This window comes from Schistocerca piceifrons, chromosome 1 (assembly GCF_021461385.2).
Source record: "Schistocerca piceifrons isolate TAMUIC-IGC-003096 chromosome 1, iqSchPice1.1, whole genome shotgun sequence".
In the NCBI taxonomy this organism is placed as follows: Eukaryota; Metazoa; Arthropoda; class Insecta; order Orthoptera; family Acrididae; genus Schistocerca; species Schistocerca piceifrons.
The window spans coordinates 494,004,943-494,028,913 of NC_060138.1; the positions used below are offsets into that span (position 1 = coordinate 494,004,943).

Here is a 23,971-nt window from a genome sequence, read left to right on the forward strand (position 1 = left end):
ACCACTGTAGTTAGTGTCCTGACAGCGCAGGCACGTTCATTTGCTCGTATACATGTGATGGAGACCGTGTCTCACACTGCTGTGGCGTACACCTTGGCCTAGGCTCTGCTGTGTATCGCCACTTGCATTACAGGCAGCTGCTTTCGCGGGCGCGTCCGTGGCCGTGATCGTCTAGTGGTTAGGACATTGCGTTGTGGCCGCAATAACCCAGGTTCGAATCCTGGTCACGGCAATTTTGAAAGTTTTGCCTTGCTGCCGTTGCAATGACGAGTACTCGAAATGACAGTACTCTCTTGATTTTTTCACTCGTGTTCCGCAGGCCGCAGTTTGCCCTACCACTTCATCCCCAACACGTAATGTCGCCTCCTAGAGCGCAGACGTCCGCTGCTCTCTGTAGTCGAAAAGGGCAGTTGTTTGAAGTGCGATGGATGAGCAGCCAGTCCCAGCAGAACCGGAAGCTGTGGCGTGCACTGTTTGTACAAATGCTAGGAACACTGGCGCACCAAGCAGCGCATGTAGCGTGGCCGAGCGCTTTAAGGCGCTGGTTTAAGGCACCAGACTCTCTGTAGGCGCGGTTTCGAATCCCGTAGCTGCCGGGGGCTTTGCTGTGATCGCGTTAAGCTGCCGCTTAGTCTTCAAGTGTAACCTCCTTGAGCTCACATATGTTTGATACATGGAGCATTCTAGCTCCGCCTGACAGTTACAGCTACGATACTTTAGTGGTTACGGAAAGCCCAGGTTCGAAACCTGGTCACGGCACGAAAACGTCTCTTGACGCTGTCTCCTTAACTGCGACAGCTACAGACAAGTGGCGTCGCTACCATACGGCGGGCACGGCTTTTTCTTGCTGTGGATGGCCTAAAGAGACGCTTCCAGTGGGAGAGCAGTGGAAATACATGGCACGGCGATTGCCAAGATACTTCCATTTCGAAGTGATCTTTGTAGTACAAACGAAACGTTTTGCGGCTGCTGCTCCAACGGTAACGTGGCCGAGCGGTCTAAGGCGCTGGTTTTAGGCACCAGTCTCTTCGGAGGCGTGGGTTCGAATCCCACCGTTGCCACTTTTTACGTCTCATTTTTGTGCCGTTGCGGTGTGTTCTCGTGGGGTAGGACGCAGCTCTTGTGACGCGCGTGTTGTGTAGGTAGCGTGGCCGAGCGGTCTAAGGCGCTGGTTTCAGGCACCATTCTCTTCGGAGGCGTGGGTTCCAATCCCACTCCTGCCAAACGTGTAATGTTTCCTGTGTCGAAGGCAGGTGCACTCATTGCCCGCAAAGGAAACAGCACAACAAGGCGTGAGCGTCTGCTTGGTGAATTGCCGTAGAACAGTGCGTGGTGCAACGACAGGATTTGTAGGCACCTTTTGCTCTCATCATTGCTGGCGTCCGTCTCCCCGAAATGCGTCCGGGGCACGCCGTTCTATAACGCGAGAGAGCGGATTTTTTACAGTTGTCGTCAGTTAACCGTGGGTGGCTGCTGCGTTCGCTGGAAAGAGCACTGCCGTCGTTATCCGGTGTGGTCTAGTGGCTAGGATACCTGGCTCTCACCCAGGAGGCCCGGGTTCGATTACCGGAATCGCGCGTTTTTGTTGCTCCTCTTATGCGACTTGTCTCGACTTTGCTCGACTGACGCTACGCTGACGCGTGCAGAAAGCTACGTTGAGTATGATTCACGGCAACACCTGACGGCGAGAGAGATGAAGCGTCTATCCACTTGTTATCCAGCCACATACCTGTAGTCAAGAGGCTTGGGGGACTGCAAGACATTGCCACGGAGGTGAATGCAGCTAACCACTGTAGTTAGTGTCCTGACAGCGCAGGCACGTTCATTTGCTCGTATACATGTGATGGAGACCGTGTCTCACACTGCTGTGGCGTACACCTTGGCCTAGGCTCTGCTGTGTATCGCCACTTGCATTACAGGCAGCTGCTTTCGCGGGCGCGTCCGTGGCCGTGATCGTCTAGTGGTTAGGACATTGCGTTGTGGCCGCAATAACCCAGGTTCGAATCCTGGTCACGGCAATTTTGAAAGTTTTGCCTTGCTGCCGTTGCAATGACGAGTACTCGAAATGACAGTACTCTCTTGATTTTTTCACTCGTGTTCCGCAGGCCGCAGTTTGCCCTACCACTTCATCCCCAACACGTAATGTCGCCTCCTAGAGCGCAGACGTCCGCTGCTCTCTGTAGTCGAAAAGGGCAGTTGTTTGAAGTGCGATGGATGAGCAGCCAGTCCCAGCAGAACCGGAAGCTGTGGCGTGCACTGTTTGTACAAATGCTAGGAACACTGGCGCACCAAGCAGCGCATGTAGCGTGGCCGAGCGCTTTAAGGCGCTGGTTTAAGGCACCAGACTCTCTGTAGGCGCGGTTTCGAATCCCGTAGCTGCCGGGGGCTTTGCTGTGATCGCGTTAAGCTGCCGCTTTTTCTTCAAGTGTAACCTCCTTGAGCTCACATATGTTTGATACATGGAGCATTCTAGCTCCGCCTGACAGTTACAGCTACGATACTTTAGTGGTTACGGAAAGCCCAGGTTCGAAACCTGGTCACGGCACGAAAACGTCTCTTGACGCTGTCTCCTTAACTGCGACAGCTACAGACAAGTGGCGTCGCTACCATACGGCGGGCACGGCTTTTTCTTGCTGTGGATGGCCTAAAGAGACGCTTCCAGTGGGAGAGCAGTGGAAATACATGGCACGGCGATTGCCAAGATACTTCCATTTCGAAGTGATCTTTGTAGTACAAACGAAACGTTTTGCGGCTGCTGCTCCAACGGTAACGTGGCCGAGCGGTCTAAGGCGCTGGTTTTAGGCACCAGTCTCTTCGGAGGCGTGGGTTCGAATCCCACCGTTGCCACTTTTTACGTCTCATTTTTGTGCCGTTGCGGTGTGTTCTCGTGGGGTAGGACGCAGCTCTTGTGACGCGCGTGTTGTGTAGGTAGCGTGGCCGAGCGGTCTAAGGCGCTGGTTTCAGGCACCATTCTCTTCGGAGGCGTGGGTTCCAATCCCACTCCTGCCAAACGTGTAATGTTTCCTGTGTCGAAGGCAGGTGCACTCATTGCCCGCAAAGGAAACAGCACAACAAGGCGTGAGCGTCTGCTTGGTGAATTGCCGTAGAACAGTGCGTGGTGCAACGACAGGATTTGTAGGCACCTTTTGCTCTCATCATTGCTGGCGTCCGTCTCCCCGAAATGCGTCCGGGGCACGCCGTTCTATAACGCGAGAGAGCGGATTTTTTACAGTTGTCGTCAGTTAACCGTGGGTGGCTGCTGCGTTCGCTGGAAAGAGCACTGCCGTCGTTATCCGGTGTGGTCTAGTGGCTAGGATACCTGGCTCTCACCCAGGAGGCCCGGGTTCGATTACCGGAATCGCGCGTTTTTGTTGCTCCTCTTATGCGACTTGTCTCGACTTTGCTCGACTGACGCTACGCTGACGCGTGCAGAAAGCTACGTTGAGTATGATTCACGGCAACACCTGACGGCGAGAGAGATGAAGCGTCTATCCACTTGTTATCCAGCCACATACCTGTAGTCAAGAGGCTTGGGGGACTGCAAGACATTGCCACGGAGGTGAATGCAGCTAACCACTGTAGTTAGTGTCCTGACAGCGCAGGCACGTTCATTTGCTCGTATACATGTGATGGAGACCGTGTCTCACACTGCTGTGGCGTACACCTTGGCCTAGGCTCTGCTGTGTATCGCCACTTGCATTACAGGCAGCTGCTTTCGCGGGCGCGTCCGTGGCCGTGATCGTCTAGTGGTTAGGACATTGCGTTGTGGCCGCAATAACCCAGGTTCGAATCCTGGTCACGGCAATTTTGAAAGTTTTGCCTTGCTGCCGTTGCAATGACGAGTACTCGAAATGACAGTACTCTCTTGATTTTTTCACTCGTGTTCCGCAGGCCGCAGTTTGCCCTACCACTTCATCCCCAACACGTAATGTCGCCTCCTAGAGCGCAGACGTCCGCTGCTCTCTGTAGTCGAAAAGGGCAGTTGTTTGAAGTGCGATGGATGAGCAGCCAGTCCCAGCAGAACCGGAAGCTGTGGCGTGCACTGTTTGTACAAATGCTAGGAACACTGGCGCACCAAGCAGCGCATGTAGCGTGGCCGAGCGCTTTAAGGCGCTGGTTTAAGGCACCAGACTCTCTGTAGGCGCGGTTTCGAATCCCGTAGCTGCCGGGGGCTTTGCTGTGATCGCGTTAAGCTGCCGCTTTTTCTTCAAGTGTAACCTCCTTGAGCTCACATATGTTTGATACATGGAGCATTCTAGCTCCGCCTGACAGTTACAGCTACGATACTTTAGTGGTTACGGAAAGCCCAGGTTCGAAACCTGGTCACGGCACGAAAACGTCTCTTGACGCTGTCTCCTTAACTGCGACAGCTACAGACAAGTGGCGTCGCTACCATACGGCGGGCACGGCTTTTTCTTGCTGTGGATGGCCTAAAGAGACGCTTCCAGTGGGAGAGCAGTGGAAATACATGGCACGGCGATTGCCAAGATACTTCCATTTCGAAGTGATCTTTGTAGTACAAACGAAACGTTTTGCGGCTGCTGCTCCAACGGTAACGTGGCCGAGCGGTCTAAGGCGCTGGTTTTAGGCACCAGTCTCTTCGGAGGCGTGGGTTCGAATCCCACCGTTGCCACTTTTTACGTCTCATTTTTGTGCCGTTGCGGTGTGTTCTCGTGGGGTAGGACGCAGCTCTTGTGACGCGCGTGTTGTGTAGGTAGCGTGGCCGAGCGGTCTAAGGCGCTGGTTTCAGGCACCATTCTCTTCGGAGGCGTGGGTTCCAATCCCACTCCTGCCAAACGTGTAATGTTTCCTGTGTCGAAGGCAGGTGCACTCATTGCCCGCAAAGGAAACAGCACAACAAGGCGTGAGCGTCTGCTTGGTGAATTGCCGTAGAACAGTGCGTGGTGCAACGACAGGATTTGTAGGCACCTTTTGCTCTCATCATTGCTGGCGTCCGTCTCCCCGAAATGCGTCCGGGGCACGCCGTTCTATAACGCGAGAGAGCGGATTTTTTACAGTTGTCGTCAGTTAACCGTGGGTGGCTGCTGCGTTCGCTGGAAAGAGCACTGCCGTCGTTATCCGGTGTGGTCTAGTGGCTAGGATACCTGGCTCTCACCCAGGAGGCCCGGGTTCGATTACCGGAATCGCGCGTTTTTGTTGCTCCTCTTATGCGACTTGTCTCGACTTTGCTCGACTGACGCTACGCTGACGCGTGCAGAAAGCTACGTTGAGTATGATTCACGGCAACACCTGACGGCGAGAGAGATGAAGCGTCTATCCACTTGTTATCCAGCCACATACCTGTAGTCAAGAGGCTTGGGGGACTGCAAGACATTGCCACGGAGGTGAATGCAGCTAACCACTGTAGTTAGTGTCCTGACAGCGCAGGCACGTTCATTTGCTCGTATACATGTGATGGAGACCGTGTCTCACACTGCTGTGGCGTACACCTTGGCCTAGGCTCTGCTGTGTATCGCCACTTGCATTACAGGCAGCTGCTTTCGCGGGCGCGTCCGTGGCCGTGATCGTCTAGTGGTTAGGACATTGCGTTGTGGCCGCAATAACCCAGGTTCGAATCCTGGTCACGGCAATTTTGAAAGTTTTGCCTTGCTGCCGTTGCAATGACGAGTACTCGAAATGACAGTACTCTCTTGATTTTTTCACTCGTGTTCCGCAGGCCGCAGTTTGCCCTACCACTTCATCCCCAACACGTAATGTCGCCTCCTAGAGCGCAGACGTCCGCTGCTCTCTGTAGTCGAAAAGGGCAGTTGTTTGAAGTGCGATGGATGAGCAGCCAGTCCCAGCAGAACCGGAAGCTGTGGCGTGCACTGTTTGTACAAATGCTAGGAACACTGGCGCACCAAGCAGCGCATGTAGCGTGGCCGAGCGCTTTAAGGCGCTGGTTTAAGGCACCAGACTCTCTGTAGGCGCGGTTTCGAATCCCGTAGCTGCCGGGGGCTTTGCTGTGATCGCGTTAAGCTGCCGCTTTTTCTTCAAGTGTAACCTCCTTGAGCTCACATATGTTTGATACATGGAGCATTCTAGCTCCGCCTGACAGTTACAGCTACGATACTTTAGTGGTTACGGAAAGCCCAGGTTCGAAACCTGGTCACGGCACGAAAACGTCTCTTGACGCTGTCTCCTTAACTGCGACAGCTACAGACAAGTGGCGTCGCTACCATACGGCGGGCACGGCTTTTTCTTGCTGTGGATGGCCTAAAGAGACGCTTCCAGTGGGAGAGCAGTGGAAATACATGGCACGGCGATTGCCAAGATACTTCCATTTCGAAGTGATCTTTGTAGTACAAACGAAACGTTTTGCGGCTGCTGCTCCAACGGTAACGTGGCCGAGCGGTCTAAGGCGCTGGTTTTAGGCACCAGTCTCTTCGGAGGCGTGGGTTCGAATCCCACCGTTGCCACTTTTTACGTCTCATTTTTGTGCCGTTGCGGTGTGTTCTCGTGGGGTAGGACGCAGCTCTTGTGACGCGCGTGTTGTGTAGGTAGCGTGGCCGAGCGGTCTAAGGCGCTGGTTTCAGGCACCATTCTCTTCGGAGGCGTGGGTTCCAATCCCACTCCTGCCAAACGTGTAATGTTTCCTGTGTCGAAGGCAGGTGCACTCATTGCCCGCAAAGGAAACAGCACAACAAGGCGTGAGCGTCTGCTTGGTGAATTGCCGTAGAACAGTGCGTGGTGCAACGACAGGATTTGTAGGCACCTTTTGCTCTCATCATTGCTGGCGTCCGTCTCCCCGAAATGCGTCCGGGGCACGCCGTTCTATAACGCGAGAGAGCGGATTTTTTACAGTTGTCGTCAGTTAACCGTGGGTGGCTGCTGCGTTCGCTGGAAAGAGCACTGCCGTCGTTATCCGGTGTGGTCTAGTGGCTAGGATACCTGGCTCTCACCCAGGAGGCCCGGGTTCGATTCCCGGTACCGGAATCGCGCGTTTTTGTTGCTCCTCTTATGCGACTTGTCTCGACTTTGCTCGACTGACGCTACGCTGACGCGTGCAGAAAGCTACGTTAAGTATGATTCACGGCAACACCTGACGGCGAGAGAGATGAAGCGTCTATCCACTTGTTATCCAGCCACATACCTGTAGTCAAGAGGCTTGGGGGACTGCAAGACATTGCCACGGAGGTGAATGCAGCTAACCACTGTAGTTAGTGTCCTGACAGCGCAGGCACGTTCATTTGCTCGTATACATGTGATGGAGACCGTGTCTCACACTGCTGTGGCGTACACCTTGGCCTAGGCTCTGCTGTGTATCGCCACTTGCATTACAGGCAGCTGCTTTCGCGGGCGCGTCCGTGGCCGTGATCGTCTAGTGGTTAGGACATTGCGTTGTGGCCGCAATAACCCAGGTTCGAATCCTGGTCACGGCAATTTTGAAAGTTTTGCCTTGCTGCCGTTGCAATGACGAGTACTCGAAATGACAGTACTCTCTTGATTTTTTCACTCGTGTTCCGCAGGCCGCAGTTTGCCCTACCACTTCATCCCCAACACGTAATGTCGCCTCCTAGAGCGCAGACGTCCGCTGCTCTCTGTAGTCGAAAAGGGCAGTTGTTTGAAGTGCGATGGATGAGCAGCCAGTCCCAGCAGAACCGGAAGCTGTGGCGTGCACTGTTTGTACAAATGCTAGGAACACTGGCGCACCAAGCAGCGCATGTAGCGTGGCCGAGCGCTTTAAGGCGCTGGTTTAAGGCACCAGACTCTCTGTAGGCGCGGTTTCGAATCCCGTAGCTGCCGGGGGCTTTGCTGTGATCGCGTTAAGCTGCCGCTTAGTCTTCAAGTGTAACCTCCTTGAGCTCACATATGTTTGATACATGGAGCATTCTAGCTCCGCCTGACAGTTACAGCTACGATACTTTAGTGGTTACGGAAAGCCCAGGTTCGAAACCTGGTCACGGCACGAAAACGTCTCTTGACGCTGTCTCCTTAACTGCGACAGCTACAGACAAGTGGCGTCGCTACCATACGGCGGGCACGGCTTTTTCTTGCTGTGGATGGCCTAAAGAGACGCTTCCAGTGGGAGAGCAGTGGAAATACATGGCACGGCGATTGCCAAGATACTTCCATTTCGAAGTGATCTTTGTAGTACAAACGAAACGTTTTGCGGCTGCTGCTCCAACGGTAACGTGGCCGAGCGGTCTAAGGCGCTGGTTTTAGGCACCAGTCTCTTCGGAGGCGTGGGTTCGAATCCCACCGTTGCCACTTTTTACGTCTCATTTTTGTGCCGTTGCGGTGTGTTCTCGTGGGGTAGGACGCAGCTCTTGTGACGCGCGTGTTGTGTAGGTAGCGTGGCCGAGCGGTCTAAGGCGCTGGTTTCAGGCACCATTCTCTTCGGAGGCGTGGGTTCCAATCCCACTCCTGCCAAACGTGTAATGTTTCCTGTGTCGAAGGCAGGTGCACTCATTGCCCGCAAAGGAAACAGCACAACAAGGCGTGAGCGTCTGCTTGGTGAATTGCCGTAGAACAGTGCGTGGTGCAACGACAGGATTTGTAGGCACCTTTTGCTCTCATCATTGCTGGCGTCCGTCTCCCCGAAATGCGTCCGGGGCACGCCGTTCTATAACGCGAGAGAGCGGATTTTTTACAGTTGTCGTCAGTTAACCGTGGGTGGCTGCTGCGTTCGCTGGAAAGAGCACTGCCGTCGTTATCCGGTGTGGTCTAGTGGCTAGGATACCTGGCTCTCACCCAGGAGGCCCGGGTTCGATTCCCGGTACCGGAATCGCGCGTTTTTGTTGCTCCTCTTATGTCTCGACTTTGCTCGACTGACGCTACGCTGACGCGTGCAGAAAGCTACGTTAAGTATGATTCACGGCAACACCTGACGGCGAGAGAGATGAAGCGTCTATCCACTTGTTATCCAGCCACATACCTGTAGTCAAGAGGCTTGGGGGACTGCAAGACATTGCCACGGAGGTGAATGCAGCTAACCACTGTAGTTAGTGTCCTGACAGCGCAGGCACGTTCATTTGCTCGTATACATGTGATGGAGACCGTGTCTCACACTGCTGTGGCGTACACCTTGGCCTAGGCTCTGCTGTGTATCGCCACTTGCATTACAGGCAGCTGCTTTCGCGGGCGCGTCCGTGGCCGTGATCGTCTAGTGGTTAGGACATTGCGTTGTGGCCGCAATAACCCAGGTTCGAATCCTGGTCACGGCAATTTTGAAAGTTTTGCCTTGCTGCCGTTGCAATGACGAGTACTCGAAATGACAGTACTCTCTTGATTTTTTCACTCGTGTTCCGCAGGCCGCAGTTTGCCCTACCACTTCATCCCCAACACGTAATGTCGCCTCCTAGAGCGCAGACGTCCGCTGCTCTCTGTAGTCGAAAAGGGCAGTTGTTTGAAGTGCGATGGATGAGCAGCCAGTCCCAGCAGAACCGGAAGCTGTGGCGTGCACTGTTTGTACAAATGCTAGGAACACTGGCGCACCAAGCAGCGCATGTAGCGTGGCCGAGCGCTTTAAGGCGCTGGTTTAAGGCACCAGACTCTCTGTAGGCGCGGTTTCGAATCCCGTAGCTGCCGGGGGCTTTGCTGTGATCGCGTTAAGCTGCCGCTTAGTCTTCAAGTGTAACCTCCTTGAGCTCACATATGTTTGATACATGGAGCATTCTAGCTCCGCCTGACAGTTACAGCTACGATACTTTAGTGGTTACGGAAAGCCCAGGTTCGAAACCTGGTCACGGCACGAAAACGTCTCTTGACGCTGTCTCCTTAACTGCGACAGCTACAGACAAGTGGCGTCGCTACCATACGGCGGGCACGGCTTTTTCTTGCTGTGGATGGCCTAAAGAGACGCTTCCAGTGGGAGAGCAGTGGAAATACATGGCACGGCGATTGCCAAGATACTTCCATTTCGAAGTGATCTTTGTAGTACAAACGAAACGTTTTGCGGCTGCTGCTCCAACGGTAACGTGGCCGAGCGGTCTAAGGCGCTGGTTTTAGGCACCAGTCTCTTCGGAGGCGTGGGTTCGAATCCCACCGTTGCCACTTTTTACGTCTCATTTTTGTGCCGTTGCGGTGTGTTCTCGTGGGGTAGGACGCAGCTCTTGTGACGCGCGTGTTGTGTAGGTAGCGTGGCCGAGCGGTCTAAGGCGCTGGTTTCAGGCACCATTCTCTTCGGAGGCGTGGGTTCCAATCCCACTCCTGCCAAACGTGTAATGTTTCCTGTGTCGAAGGCAGGTGCACTCATTGCCCGCAAAGGAAACAGCACAACAAGGCGTGAGCGTCTGCTTGGTGAATTGCCGTAGAACAGTGCGTGGTGCAACGACAGGATTTGTAGGCACCTTTTGCTCTCATCATTGCTGGCGTCCGTCTCCCCGAAATGCGTCCGGGGCACGCCGTTCTATAACGCGAGAGAGCGGATTTTTTACAGTTGTCGTCAGTTAACCGTGGGTGGCTGCTGCGTTCGCTGGAAAGAGCACTGCCGTCGTTATCCGGTGTGGTCTAGTGGCTAGGATACCTGGCTCTCACCCAGGAGGCCCGGGTTCGATTACCGGAATCGCGCGTTTTTGTTGCTCCTCTTATGCGACTTGTCTCGACTTTGCTCGACTGACGCTACGCTGACGCGTGCAGAAAGCTACGTTGAGTATGATTCACGGCAACACCTGACGGCGAGAGAGATGAAGCGTCTATCCACTTGTTATCCAGCCACATACCTGTAGTCAAGAGGCTTGGGGGACTGCAAGACATTGCCACGGAGGTGAATGCAGCTAACCACTGTAGTTAGTGTCCTGACAGCGCAGGCACGTTCATTTGCTCGTATACATGTGATGGAGACCGTGTCTCACACTGCTGTGGCGTACACCTTGGCCTAGGCTCTGCTGTGTATCGCCACTTGCATTACAGGCAGCTGCTTTCGCGGGCGCGTCCGTGGCCGTGATCGTCTAGTGGTTAGGACATTGCGTTGTGGCCGCAATAACCCAGGTTCGAATCCTGGTCACGGCAATTTTGAAAGTTTTGCCTTGCTGCCGTTGCAATGACGAGTACTCGAAATGACAGTACTCTCTTGATTTTTTCACTCGTGTTCCGCAGGCCGCAGTTTGCCCTACCACTTCATCCCCAACACGTAATGTCGCCTCCTAGAGCGCAGACGTCCGCTGCTCTCTGTAGTCGAAAAGGGCAGTTGTTTGAAGTGCGATGGATGAGCAGCCAGTCCCAGCAGAACCGGAAGCTGTGGCGTGCACTGTTTGTACAAATGCTAGGAACACTGGCGCACCAAGCAGCGCATGTAGCGTGGCCGAGCGCTTTAAGGCGCTGGTTTAAGGCACCAGACTCTCTGTAGGCGCGGTTTCGAATCCCGTAGCTGCCGGGGGCTTTGCTGTGATCGCGTTAAGCTGCCGCTTTTTCTTCAAGTGTAACCTCCTTGAGCTCACATATGTTTGATACATGGAGCATTCTAGCTCCGCCTGACAGTTACAGCTACGATACTTTAGTGGTTACGGAAAGCCCAGGTTCGAAACCTGGTCACGGCACGAAAACGTCTCTTGACGCTGTCTCCTTAACTGCGACAGCTACAGACAAGTGGCGTCGCTACCATACGGCGGGCACGGCTTTTTCTTGCTGTGGATGGCCTAAAGAGACGCTTCCAGTGGGAGAGCAGTGGAAATACATGGCACGGCGATTGCCAAGATACTTCCATTTCGAAGTGATCTTTGTAGTACAAACGAAACGTTTTGCGGCTGCTGCTCCAACGGTAACGTGGCCGAGCGGTCTAAGGCGCTGGTTTTAGACACCAGTCTCTTCGGAGTCGTGGGCCCGACCACATCGCGCGCTCGCTCCGGCGTGTCGGGCGGTGTTTACGTGTGCTTCGCGGTCGGCGGCGGTTCATCGCGGTGACTGTTTCTTCGCTGCACTAGTCAGCTGAACTGTAAGTTAACATGGATTCCGAAGACCGAGAAAATAATATCCAATGCGAGTTTGATAGAAACGTAACCCGACCGTCTGCTTTTGAAATTCATTCGTGGATGAAAAATGACTTGAAAATTCCTGAAAGTGATGTGTTAGGCTTGCAATTAGACGCGTTCCTGAACTCTTTGTTTGTAAAATTGAAATGTCCGGAATTGTGCGATGCCCTTGTCAGTGAAAACGGTGGCGTACGTAAATTCAAACACTCTGATGGGACAATTAGCAATGTGACTCTGTCGAATGCTGGATATGGTATTCGAAATGTTCGGGTATTCAATCTGCCGTTTGAGACTAGGAATGAGACAATAGCTCGTAGCCTTATGCCTTATGGCACAGTTTTGTCGATTACGAAGGAAAAGTGGTCGTCCGCTTACATATATCAGGTTGAGAACGGTATCCGTAGTGTCAAGATGATTGTGAGGAAGCACGTTCCCTCGTTTTTGGTTATGGCCGGCCACCGAGCTTTTATTTCGTATAGTGGTCAGCCGCAAACGTGTTCCTATTGCAATGCCACCGACCATTTTCGGCAAAATTGTCCTCGGCGTAGGCGCCCTGTGCAGCTACCGCCCCGTGGGCAAGATGACGACGCGTCGTACGCGGCCGTGTTGTTAGGTGTTCCCCGTTCACCGGCACGTTCCGCAGAAACGGCAACGCCTTTAGTTGATGCGGTCGCGATGGATGTCGATGCCACTGCAACCGGACTTGATTCTGTTCAAAACATGTCCGTTTCTTCTCAGTCAGTTCCCGTAGCTACTGTATTGCTTCCGCCTCCGGCTGGGCCAGTAGTTCCGGAGCGGACCGGATCAGAACCCGTTCAGGTGGTTACCCCCCCTGTTGCTGTTGTGGATTCGTCACCTTCTACTTCCGTGCTTCAGGGTGTTCCGGACGCGGCTCCTGCCTCACAGGAACCAAAGCCAAGGCGTGAAAGTGTTTCGGAGAGGCGTGGCAATACTGACCGCTTCCGCAGTGCCAGTAGTTCGCGGATTTTAGACACACGGTCTTTTTCTCGCGGAGAACGCAGCCCGTCTCCGGAATGGAAGCAGGTTCCCCGTCCGAAGTCAAAACAAAAACAAAAATCTGTGCAAAAGCCGGCGCACAAGCCCTTGCCCCGCCCCGTAGTCGAATCACGGCCGTTGGTTGCGACGGGGCGTCGTCCACAGCGTCCTGTGGCGAGCAGTCAGCCGGCGCCTACGACAAGTGTGTCGGCAGACAGGCGGGAACAGGTTGTCCAGCAGTTAAAGGAAATGTTGCACCACTCTGATGTAAATCTAGCAATGGACACTACGACGTCTCAGGCAACGAACCCGGCACAACTTTCGGTTAAGCGTAAGGCGGAAGACACCCCCCAGCGCCGCACGCGTCCCCCTTCACAGGATTCCGCGTCCGCACCTCCCACACAAGAACCGCCTACTTCAGCTGCACCGTTTGAACGTTGTGACTGGGCGGACGATATGGAGGAGGAGGGTGGGTCCACTCCTGTCGTCTAATTTGTTTTCTTTGTTTTTCCCTGTTGTTTATGGTAGCAAGCCCTCCATCAGTTGTGGCTACTATTAATCTTAATAAGTTGGAGTCGCCTGTGAAGTTTGCAAGTTTTGTGGGTTTTATAAATTACATTGCTGCTGATGTAGTGTTTTTGCAGGAGGTTGTGATAGATATACTTCACTCCATTCCGGGCTATCAAGTGCTCTTGAACTTTGATATCGAGTGTAATTGTGGTACTGCCATTTTAATTCGTGTTGGTCATGATTATAGTAATGTCGCTACAATTCCTAACGGTCGTGGTGTAGCCTGCACGATCAACAACGTACGATATATTAACGTGTACGCCCCTTCTGGTGCCGACGGGCAGCCACGTCGCCGTGTGTTTTATAGCAGTGACATTTGTCACCTTTTACAGGGCCCCCACCTGCCCGTAGTCATGGGCGGCGATTTTAATTGCGTGCTGGACGATAGAGATCAGGAGCCACGGCCTTATAAATGCCTAGAATTACAGACGCTCGTTACTGAGATGAATTTAATTGACTCGTGGTGTTATTTACACCCGCGGGACGTGGGCTTTACTTTCTTTTATCCCACGGGAAGGAGTCGGCTCGATAGGATTTATGTTTCTCGTGATAAACAGCACTGTCTTACGGACTCCTCTGTTCACCCCGTGATTTTTTCCGATCATTGTGCGTATGTCTGCCGCTTTCATTCTCTATTGGCGGGTAAACCCCGCGCCAGTCGATTATGGAAGTTTAATGTGCGACATCTCTCACACCCACATTTTGCGCCGGTTATCGTGCGTGTGTGGCAGAGGGTGCTAAAATATCGCGGTCTATATGCCTCCACTTTGTCTTGGTGGGTCGAATTTGTTAAGCCGGCATTACGCAAGGCCATCCTGGAGTTCGGTCAGGATGTTGCTCACTGGGAGCGTTCTACATTGCACTTTTACGAGAGCTGTTTAAATGATGCCATCCACCTGCACACAACTAATCCCGCTCTTCGGATGGCGACAATTCGGCGTATCAAACTCCGTCTTCTGGATTTGAAAAGGGAATCGTTACGCGGATCTGTCGTACGGAGCCGAGCCCCCGGGGCGCTTGCTGATGAAGCGCCTTCCGTGTTTCATCAGCTGCGCGAACGCCGGCGCGCGAAGCGACGTTACGTCACAGAGCTGGAATCAGCTGACGGTGCGCGGCTTAATAGCCAGGCGGCAATTCTTGCCGAGGCCCACCGTCACTTCATCGAACTTTTCCGTGAGAAATACACTGATACTGCCGCGATTTCAGAGCTTCTCCACGACGTTCCGTACGTCTTATCCGTAGCGGATCGCCGTCGCCTCACAGAAAACTTTACTGTGGACGAAGTGAGTGATGTCCTAAAACTGTGTTCCCAGAATAAATCACCGGGCGCTGATGGGTTGCCACCGGAATTTTATTTGCATTTTTGGTACTTGTTTGGCTCGGCCCTGACTGATGTTTTTAATGAAATTTTAAATGGTGTGGATGTTCCTGCGTCCTTCCTGGAAGGGATTGTGGTCTTGGCTCCTAAGGTTCCAGTCGCCAGGAAACTGTGCAATCTTAGACCCATCACCCTTCTTAATGGTGACTACAAACTCTTCACCAAATGTGTCTCCTCACGCTTGAAGCTGGTCATGAAAAAACTGATTAGTCCCTTTCAATACTGTGCAGTGCCTCAACGCACTCTCTATGGTGCTGTGTCCACATACCGAGATGCCATTGCCTATGCTTCGACGAATAGGATTCCTTTTGGCATTTTATCCATCGATTTTGCAATGGCTTTTGACAGAGTTAGCCACCTATATCTCCGGCGAGTGCTCCAGAAGTTTGGTTTCGGTGTAAAGTATATAACTATGATTTTTAACCTTTTCCAAAATTCCACCTCACGGATTAGTATCAATGGATTTTTGTCGGAACCTGTTCCGCTCTGCTGTTCAGTCCAACAAGGGTGCCCTCTGTCAATGGCGCTTTACGCAATCTCCTTAGATCCTTTGTTGCGTAAGTTGCACAGTGTTTGTAGGGGAATCCGTATTGGGGATGAGAAGCACGTTTGTCGCGCCTATGCTGACGACCTTGGCCTCTTGGTGTCCTCGGCTACCGATTTTGATACAATACGCGCTGTTCTTACACAGTATGAACGTGCATCCGGTGCGAGCATCAATACCCGTAAGACGGTTTTTCTGCCTATTTATGCAGCGACACGTGGCTTCAAACGCCCATGGTTTACAGTGAAGCAGGAACACAAGATTTTGGGTGTTCGCTTTCAAGCCAATCTGTTACAGACTGCGTCCTACAACTGGCGTATTGTCTTAAATGGCATACGAGCTATGGCTAGCCTGTCCGCTACTCGCACCCTTGCATTAACACAGCGGGTGATTTTAATAAATGTTTTCTTGCTCAGCAAAGCCTGGTACCTCGCACAATTATTTCAGGTACCCAAGAATTTGGGCAGAGCCATAACACAGGCAGTCTATTGGCTACTGTGGCGGGGACATATTTTCAAGGTGTCTTACGAAACATGTACTTTACCGCGCGAACAGGGTGGGCTCGGGCTCATTCATTTTGCTATGAAAGCCGCAGCGTTGCTCCTTCATCGGACGAGCGTCACTATTGAACAGGATCCGTCGAGCCCCACAGCTGTTCTGTTCGCTATTCATCGTCCACTTTCTGACGTAGCACCTCTAGACCCGACTACAATACCGTTTCAGCTGCGTTATGTTCGAGAATACTACATTCAAAAAAGTTATCTCGCCGCCGACGTACTCGACCCTCGCACACGGACTGTGAAACGTGTCTACCAGGGACTTAGAGGACGGCCAGTCGGTAATAAGATGGAGGCGCGCTACCCGCGATCTGCGTGGAGGACGGTGTGGGCTCATGTTCACGCTCCCTTCCTGTCAGCGGACGTCAGCAGCTTTTGGTACCAAGTGGTTAACCGAATTCTGCCCACCAACGAAAAGCTGCGCCGCATTCACTTATCTCCATCGAGCTTGTGTGAAGACTGTCGCCAAGACGACACCTTAGAACATCGTTTCGTGTGCCTGAGGTCACGGTCGGCTTGGAACATTGCCGTCAGGATGCTCGCACTTATCAACCGGACCAGCGCTGCCGCCTTTTCTGCGGACACGGCATTGATCCCGGACTTCAACCCATATCCGCATACGAAGCGTGCCGCCACTGCGTGGATCGTGGCTCACACTGTGTTCGCCCTCCTGCAATTGCGACTTACGGACGACTATGCCTATCTGGTTTATTTGTCCACGCAACATGACCTCACTAAAACCAGGAAAGACTATGACAAAATCTTTGCCAATTTTCTGCACATTGCACTCGCATTTGCCCACGACAAACTGTTGTAAGCAACACTTCACTGCTGCGACTTTTCTTTACTTCTGTGTTTTGCATTGTCTCCGGGCCCGGATACATAGTTAATGCAAATTGAATACTACAGGAACAGTGAATCATTCAACAAGTACGATGCTTACGCTTGTGCCGGACTGCAACGTGGAAACGACGACGAAAAGTTTAACACAGTTTTATCCTGTGTTCGTGTGTGTTTGTGTTTCGTTGTGGTTTAGTGATTTCTTTATGTTTTATTTATTTTTTTTTTTTACACCGTCTGGTTCCTCCGTCATCGGCGTACATTCAAGGATGCGTTACGCACCGCGCTGCCACGGAGATTGTTTGGTTTTGAAGAAAAGAGGATTTTTTACTTTCTTTTTCTTACGTCGGCGAGGATTGTGTTTTCCTTCTCGTTTTCCGCCGGACAGTTTTCGGAAAGTTCGGGAGTCTACTCATTCCTTTGACATGTGTGGATACTTTTAAATTTTTGTGACTTTTTTCATTACTTATTTTAATGGCCGCTCCGAAGCATTTTGAACAACAAATCATGGGACGTGTGAAGGGTGTTCCTTCCCTGTGACTGAGAGGACTAACTCAGGCAGTTTTGATTTTTTATTCTTTTTTTCAATTTTATTCTTTCCTTTACTGAATTTAGGTGGACAGCGCCTCATGCGCTGTTATTATTTCATTTTTTATTTTAAGGCGTGTAGGCGCAAAGCTACTGCTTGCTGTCATTATAGGCCTGCACTTTAACTTCAAGAGGTTTTAGTTTTCCTTCGATGCTTCGTTCGCAGTGAACAGCCACAAGAAACTTTCCCCAAAGCAATCCAGTATCTCCGATTTCATCCCTTCATCTTGAATACCAACGTCTTCCAAGGAACCATACCGAGAAGTTTACGGTTTTCAACTGAATGGACAGTGCACCAATTCGTCTTTTCTGTTTGCAAGCAGCACCGTTTTCTTTTATAGCTGAAGAAGCTCGCCAAAAAAAAAAAAAAAAAAAAAAAAAGTTGCCACTTTTTACGTCTCATTTTTGTGCCGTTGCGGTGTGTTCTCGTGGGGTAGGACGCAGCTCTTGTGACGCGCGTGTTGTGTAGGTAGCGTGGCCGAGCGGTCTAAGGCGCTGGTTTCAGGCACCATTCTCTTCGGAGGCGTGGGTTCCAATCCCACTCCTGCCAAACGTGTAATGTTTCCTGTGTCGAAGGCAGGTGCACTCATTGCCCGCAAAGGAAACAGCACAACAAGGCGTGAGCGTCTGCTTGGTGAATTGCCGTAGAACAGTGCGTGGTGCAACGACAGGATTTGTAGGCACCTTTTGCTCTCATCATTGCTGGCGTCCGTCTCCCCGAAATGCGTCCGGGGCACGCCGTTCTATAACGCGAGAGAGCGGATTTTTTACAGTTGTCGTCAGTTAACCGTGGGTGGCTGCTGCGTTCGCTAGAAAGAGCACTGTCGTCGTTATCCGGTGTGGTCTAGTGGCTAGGATACCTGGCTCTCACCCAGGAGGCCCGGGTTCGATTACCGGAATCGCGCGTTTTTGTTGCTCCTCTTATGCGACTTGTCTCGACTTTGCTCGACTGACGCTACGCTGACCCGTGCAGAAAGCTACGTTAAGTATGATTCACGGCAACACCTGACGGCGAGAGAGATGAAGCGTCTATCCACTTGTTATCCAGCCACATACCTGTAGTCAAGAGGCTTGGGGGACTGCAAGACATTGCCACGGAGGTGAATGCAGCTAACCACTGTAGTTAGTGTCCTGACAGCGCAGGCACGTTCATTTGCTCGTACACATGTGATGGAGACCGTGTCTCACACTGCTGTGGCGTACACCTTGGCCTAGGCTCTGCTGTGTATCGCCACTTGCATTACAGGCAGCTGCTTTCGCGGGCGCGTCCGTGGCCGTGATCGTCTAGTGGTTAGGACATTGCGTTGTGGCCGCAATAACCCAGGTTCGAATCCTGGTCACGGCAATTTTGAAAGTTTTGCCTTGCTGCCGTTGCAATGACGAGTACTCGAAATGACAGTACTCTCTTGATTTTTTCACTCGTGTTCCGCAGGCCGCAGTTTGCCCTACCACTTCATCCCCAACACGTAATGTCGCCTCCTAGAGCGCAGACGTCCGCTGCTCTCTGTAGTCGAAAAGGGCAGTTGTTTGAAGTGCGATGGATGAGCAGCCAGTCCCAGCAGAACCGGAAGCTGTGGCGTGCACTGTTTGTACAAATGCTAGGAACACTGGCGCACCAAGCAGCGCATGTAGCGTGGCCGAGCGCTTTAAGGCGCTGGTTTAAGGCACCAGACTCTCTGTAGGCGCGGTTTCGAATCCCGTAGCTGCCGGGGGCTTTGCTGTGATCGCGTTAAGCTGCCGCTTAGTCTTCAAGTGTAACCTCCTTGAGCTCACATATGTTTGATACATGGAGCATTCTAGCTCCGCCTGACAGTTACAGCTACGATACTTTAGTGGTTACGGAAAGCCCAGGTTCGAAACCTGGTCACGGCACGAAAACGTCTCTTGACGCTGTCTCCTTAACTGCGACAGCTACAGACAAGTGGCGTCGCTACCATACGGCGGGCACGGCTTTTTCTTGCTGTGGATGGCCTAAAGAGACGCTTCCAGTGGGAGAGCAGTGGAAATACATGGCACGGCGATTGCCAAGATACTTCCATTTCGAAGTGATCTTTGTAGTACAAACGAAACGTTTTGCGGCTGCTGCTCCAACGGTAACGTGGCCGAGCGGTCTAAGGCGCTGGTTTTAGGCACCAGTCTCTTCGGAGTCGTGGGCCCGACCACATCGCGCGCTCGCTCCGGCGTGTCGGGCGGTGTTTACGTGTGCTTCGCGGTCGGCGGCGGTTCATCGCGGTGACTGTTTCTTCGCTGCACTAGTCAGCTGAACTGTAAGTTAACATGGATTCCGAAGACCGAGAAAATAATATCCAATGCGAGTTTGATAGAAACGTAACCCGACCGTCTGCTTTTGAAATTCATTCGTGGATGAAAAATGACTTGAAAATTCCTGAAAGTGATGTGTTAGGCTTGCAATTAGACGCGTTCCTGAACTCTTTGTTTGTAAAATTGAAATGTCCGGAATTGTGCGATGCCCTTGTCAGTGAAAACGGTGGCGTACGTAAATTCAAACACTCTGATGGGACAATTAGCAATGTGACTCTGTCGAATGCTGGATATGGTATTCGAAATGTTCGGGTATTCAATCTGCCGTTTGAGACTAGGAATGAGACAATAGCTCGTAGCCTTATGCCTTATGGCACAGTTTTGTCGATTACGAAGGAAAAGTGGTCGTCCGCTTACATATATCAGGTTGAGAACGGTATCCGTAGTGTCAAGATGATTGTGAGGAAGCACGTTCCCTCGTTTTTGGTTATGGCCGGCCACCGAGCTTTTATTTCGTATAGTGGTCAGCCGCAAACGTGTTCCTATTGCAATGCCACCGACCATTTTCGGCAAAATTGTCCTCGGCGTAGGCGCCCTGTGCAGCTACCGCCCCGTGGGCAAGATGACGACGCGTCGTACGCGGCCGTGTTGTTAGGTGTTCCCCGTTCACCGGCACGTTCCGCAGAAACGGCAACGCCTTTAGTTGATGCGGTCGCGATGGATGTCGATGCCACTGCAACCGGACTTGATTCTGTTCAAAACATGTCCGTTTCTTCTCAGTCAGTTCCCGTAGCTACTGTATTGCTTCCGCCTCCGGCTGGGCCAGTAGTTCCGGAGCGGACCGGATCAGAACCCGTTCAGGTGGTTACCCCCCCTGTTGCTGTTGTGGATTCGTCACCTTCTACTTCCGTGCTTCAGGGTGTTCCGGACGCGGCTCCTGCCTCACAGGAACCAAAGCCAAGGCGTGAAAGTGTTTCGGAGAGGCGTGGCAATACTGACCGCTTCCGCAGTGCCAGTAGTTCGCGGATTTTAGACACACGGTCTTTTTCTCGCGGAGAACGCAGCCCGTCTCCGGAATGGAAGCAGGTTCCCCGTCCGAAGTCAAAACAAAAACAAAAATCTGTGCAAAAGCCGGCGCACAAGCCCTTGCCCCGCCCCGTAGTCGAATCACGGCCGTTGGTTGCGACGGGGCGTCGTCCACAGCGTCCTGTGGCGAGCAGTCAGCCGGCGCCTACGACAAGTGTGTCGGCAGACAGGCGGGAACAGGTTGTCCAGCAGTTAAAGGAAATGTTGCACCACTCTGATGTAAATCTAGCAATGGACACTACGACGTCTCAGGCAACGAACCCGGCACAACTTTCGGTTAAGCGTAAGGCGGAAGACACCCCCCAGCGCCGCACGCGTCCCCCTTCACAGGATTCCGCGTCCGCACCTCCCACACAAGAACCGCCTACTTCAGCTGCACCGTTTGAACGTTGTGACTGGGCGGACGATATGGAGGAGGAGGGTGGGTCCACTCCTGTCGTCTAATTTGTTTTCTTTGTTTTTCCCTGTTGTTTATGGTAGCAAGCCCTCCATCAGTTGTGGCTACTATTAATCTTAATAAGTTGGAGTCGCCTGTGAAGTTTGCAAGTTTTGTGGGTTTTATAAATTACATTGCTGCTGATGTAGTGTTTTTGCAGGAGGTTGTGATAGATATACTTCACTCCATTCCGGGCTATCAAGTGCTCTTGAACTTTGATATCGAGTGTAATTGTGGTACTGCCATTTTAATTCGTGTTGGTCATGATTATAGTAATGTCGCTACAATTCCTAACGGTCGTGGTGTAGCCTGCACGATCAACAACGTACGATATATTAACGTGTACGCCCCTTCTGGTGCCGACGGGCAGCCACGTCGCCGTGTGTTTTATAGCAGTGACATTTGTCACCTTTTACAGGGCCCCCACCTGCCCGTAGTCATGGGCGGCGATTTTAATTGCGTGCTGGACGATAGAGATCAGGAGCCACGGCCTTATAAATGCCTAGAATTACAGACGCTCGTTACTGAGATGAATTTAATTGACTCGTGGTGTTATTTACACCCGCGGGACGTGGGCTTTACTTTCTTTTATCCCACGGGAAGGAGTCGGCTCGATAGGATTTATGTTTCTCGTGATAAACAGCACTGTCTTACGGACTCCTCTGTTCACCCCGTGATTTTTTCCGATCATTGTGCGTATGTCTGCCGCTTTCATTCTCTATTGGCGGGTAAACCCCGCGCCAGTCGATTATGGAAGTTTAATGTGCGACATCTCTCACACCCACATTTTGCGCCGGTTATCGTGCGTGTGTGGCAGAGGGTGCTAAAATATCGCGGTCTATATGCCTCCACTTTGTCTTGGTGGGTCGAATTTGTTAAGCCGGCATTACGCAAGGCCATCCTGGAGTTCGGTCAGGATGTTGCTCACTGGGAGCGTTCTACATTGCACTTTTACGAGAGCTGTTTAAATGATGCCATCCACCTGCACACAACTAATCCCGCTCTTCGGATGGCGACAATTCGGCGTATCAAACTCCGTCTTCTGGATTTGAAAAGGGAATCGTTACGCGGATCTGTCGTACGGAGCCGAGCCCCCGGGGCGCTTGCTGATGAAGCGCCTTCCGTGTTTCATCAGCTGCGCGAACGCCGGCGCGCGAAGCGACGTTACGTCACAGAGCTGGAATCAGCTGACGGTGCGCGGCTTAATAGCCAGGCGGCAATTCTTGCCGAGGCCCACCGTCACTTCATCGAACTTTTCCGTGAGAAATACACTGATACTGCCGCGATTTCAGAGCTTCTCCACGACGTTCCGTACGTCTTATCCGTAGCGGATCGCCGTCGCCTCACAGAAAACTTTACTGTGGACGAAGTGAGTGATGTCCTAAAACTGTGTTCCCAGAATAAATCACCGGGCGCTGATGGGTTGCCACCGGAATTTTATTTGCATTTTTGGCACTTGTTTGGCTCGGCCCTGACTGATGTTTTTAATGAAATTTTAAATGGTGTGGATGTTCCTGCGTCCTTCCTGGAAGGGATTGTGGTCTTGGCTCCTAAGGTTCCAGTCGCCAGGAAACTGTGCAATCTTAGACCCATCACCCTTCTTAATGGTGACTACAAACTCTTCACCAAATGTGTCTCCTCACGCTTGAAGCTGGTCATGAAAAAACTGATTAGTCCCTTTCAATACTGTGCAGTGCCTCAACGCACTCTCTATGGTGCTGTGTCCACATACCGAGATGCCATTGCCTATGCTTCGACGAATAGGATTCCTTTTGGCATTTTATCCATCGATTTTGCAATGGCTTTTGACAGAGTTAGCCACCTATATCTCCGGCGAGTGCTCCAGAAGTTTGGTTTCGGTGTAAAGTATATAACTATGATTTTTAACCTTTTCCAAAATTCCACCTCACGGATTAGTATCAATGGATTTTTGTCGGAACCTGTTCCGCTCTGCTGTTCAGTCCAACAAGGGTGCCCTCTGTCAATGGCGCTTTACGCAATCTCCTTAGATCCTTTGTTGCGTAAGTTGCACAGTGTTTGTAGGGGAATCCGTATTGGGGATGAGAAGCACGTTTGTCGCGCCTATGCTGACGACCTTGGCCTCTTGGTGTCCTCGGCTACCGATTTTGATACAATACGCGCTGTTCTTACACAGTATGAACGTGCATCCGGTGCGAGCATCAATACCCGTAAGACGGTTTTTCTGCCTATTTATGCAGCGACACGTGGCTTCAAACGCCCATGGTTTACAGTGAAGCAGGAACACAAGATTTTGGGTGTTCGCTTTCAAGCCAATCTGTTACAGACTGCGTCCTACAACTGGCGTATTGTCTTAAATGGCATACGAGCTATGGCTAGCCTGTCCGCTACTCGCACCCTTGCATTAACACAGCGGGTGATTTTAATAAATGTTTTCTTGCTCAGCAAAGCCTGGTACCTCGCACAATTATTTCAGGTACCCAAGAATTTGGGCAGAGCCATAACACAGGCAGTCTATTGGCTACTGTGGCGGGGACATATTTTCAAGGTGTCTTACGAAACATGTACTTTACCGCGCGAACAGGGTGGGCTCGGGCTCATTCATTTTGCTATGAAAGCCGCAGCGTTGCTCCTTCATCGGACGAGCGTCACTATTGAACAGGATCCGTCGAGCCCCACAGCTGTTCTGTTCGCTATTCATCGTCCACTTTCTGACGTAGCACCTCTAGACCCGACTACAATACCGTTTCAGCTGCGTTATGTTCGAGAATACTACATTCAAAAAAGTTATCTCGCCGCCGACGTACTCGACCCTCGCACACG

The 23,971-nt window shown here is 52.0% G+C and overlaps 16 non-coding genes across 16 annotated transcripts; all 16 read left to right on the top strand.

The window, feature by feature from the left end:
• Window positions 1–160: 160 nt before the first annotated feature.
• Window positions 161–232, top strand: Trnah-gug. Its single transcript has one exon. It is a non-coding gene; the product is annotated as a tRNA-His (tRNA).
• A 747-nt stretch (window positions 233–979) lies between these two features.
• On the top strand, window positions 980–1,061 carry Trnal-uag. The gene has a single exon. It is a non-coding gene; the product is annotated as a tRNA-Leu (tRNA).
• An 885-nt stretch (window positions 1,062–1,946) lies between these two features.
• Trnah-gug lies at window positions 1,947–2,018 on the top strand. Its single transcript has one exon. It is a non-coding gene; the product is annotated as a tRNA-His (tRNA).
• A 747-nt stretch (window positions 2,019–2,765) lies between these two features.
• Trnal-uag lies at window positions 2,766–2,847 on the top strand. Its single transcript has one exon. It is a non-coding gene; the product is annotated as a tRNA-Leu (tRNA).
• An 885-nt stretch (window positions 2,848–3,732) lies between these two features.
• On the top strand, window positions 3,733–3,804 carry Trnah-gug. The gene has a single exon. It is a non-coding gene; the product is annotated as a tRNA-His (tRNA).
• Window positions 3,805–4,551: 747 nt separating this feature from the next.
• Trnal-uag lies at window positions 4,552–4,633 on the top strand. The gene has a single exon. It is a non-coding gene; the product is annotated as a tRNA-Leu (tRNA).
• An 885-nt stretch (window positions 4,634–5,518) lies between these two features.
• Window positions 5,519–5,590, top strand: Trnah-gug. The gene has a single exon. It is a non-coding gene; the product is annotated as a tRNA-His (tRNA).
• Window positions 5,591–6,337: 747 nt separating this feature from the next.
• Window positions 6,338–6,419, top strand: Trnal-uag. Its single transcript has one exon. It is a non-coding gene; the product is annotated as a tRNA-Leu (tRNA).
• A 445-nt stretch (window positions 6,420–6,864) lies between these two features.
• Trnae-cuc lies at window positions 6,865–6,936 on the top strand. Its single transcript has one exon. It is a non-coding gene; the product is annotated as a tRNA-Glu (tRNA).
• A 374-nt stretch (window positions 6,937–7,310) lies between these two features.
• Trnah-gug lies at window positions 7,311–7,382 on the top strand. Its single transcript has one exon. It is a non-coding gene; the product is annotated as a tRNA-His (tRNA).
• Window positions 7,383–8,129: 747 nt separating this feature from the next.
• Window positions 8,130–8,211, top strand: Trnal-uag. Its single transcript has one exon. It is a non-coding gene; the product is annotated as a tRNA-Leu (tRNA).
• Window positions 8,212–8,656: 445 nt separating this feature from the next.
• Trnae-cuc lies at window positions 8,657–8,728 on the top strand. The gene has a single exon. It is a non-coding gene; the product is annotated as a tRNA-Glu (tRNA).
• Window positions 8,729–9,095: 367 nt separating this feature from the next.
• Window positions 9,096–9,167, top strand: Trnah-gug. Its single transcript has one exon. It is a non-coding gene; the product is annotated as a tRNA-His (tRNA).
• A 747-nt stretch (window positions 9,168–9,914) lies between these two features.
• Trnal-uag lies at window positions 9,915–9,996 on the top strand. Its single transcript has one exon. It is a non-coding gene; the product is annotated as a tRNA-Leu (tRNA).
• Window positions 9,997–10,881: 885 nt separating this feature from the next.
• Trnah-gug lies at window positions 10,882–10,953 on the top strand. Its single transcript has one exon. It is a non-coding gene; the product is annotated as a tRNA-His (tRNA).
• A 7,705-nt stretch (window positions 10,954–18,658) lies between these two features.
• Trnah-gug lies at window positions 18,659–18,730 on the top strand. Its single transcript has one exon. It is a non-coding gene; the product is annotated as a tRNA-His (tRNA).
• Window positions 18,731–23,971: the final 5,241 nt, after the last annotated feature.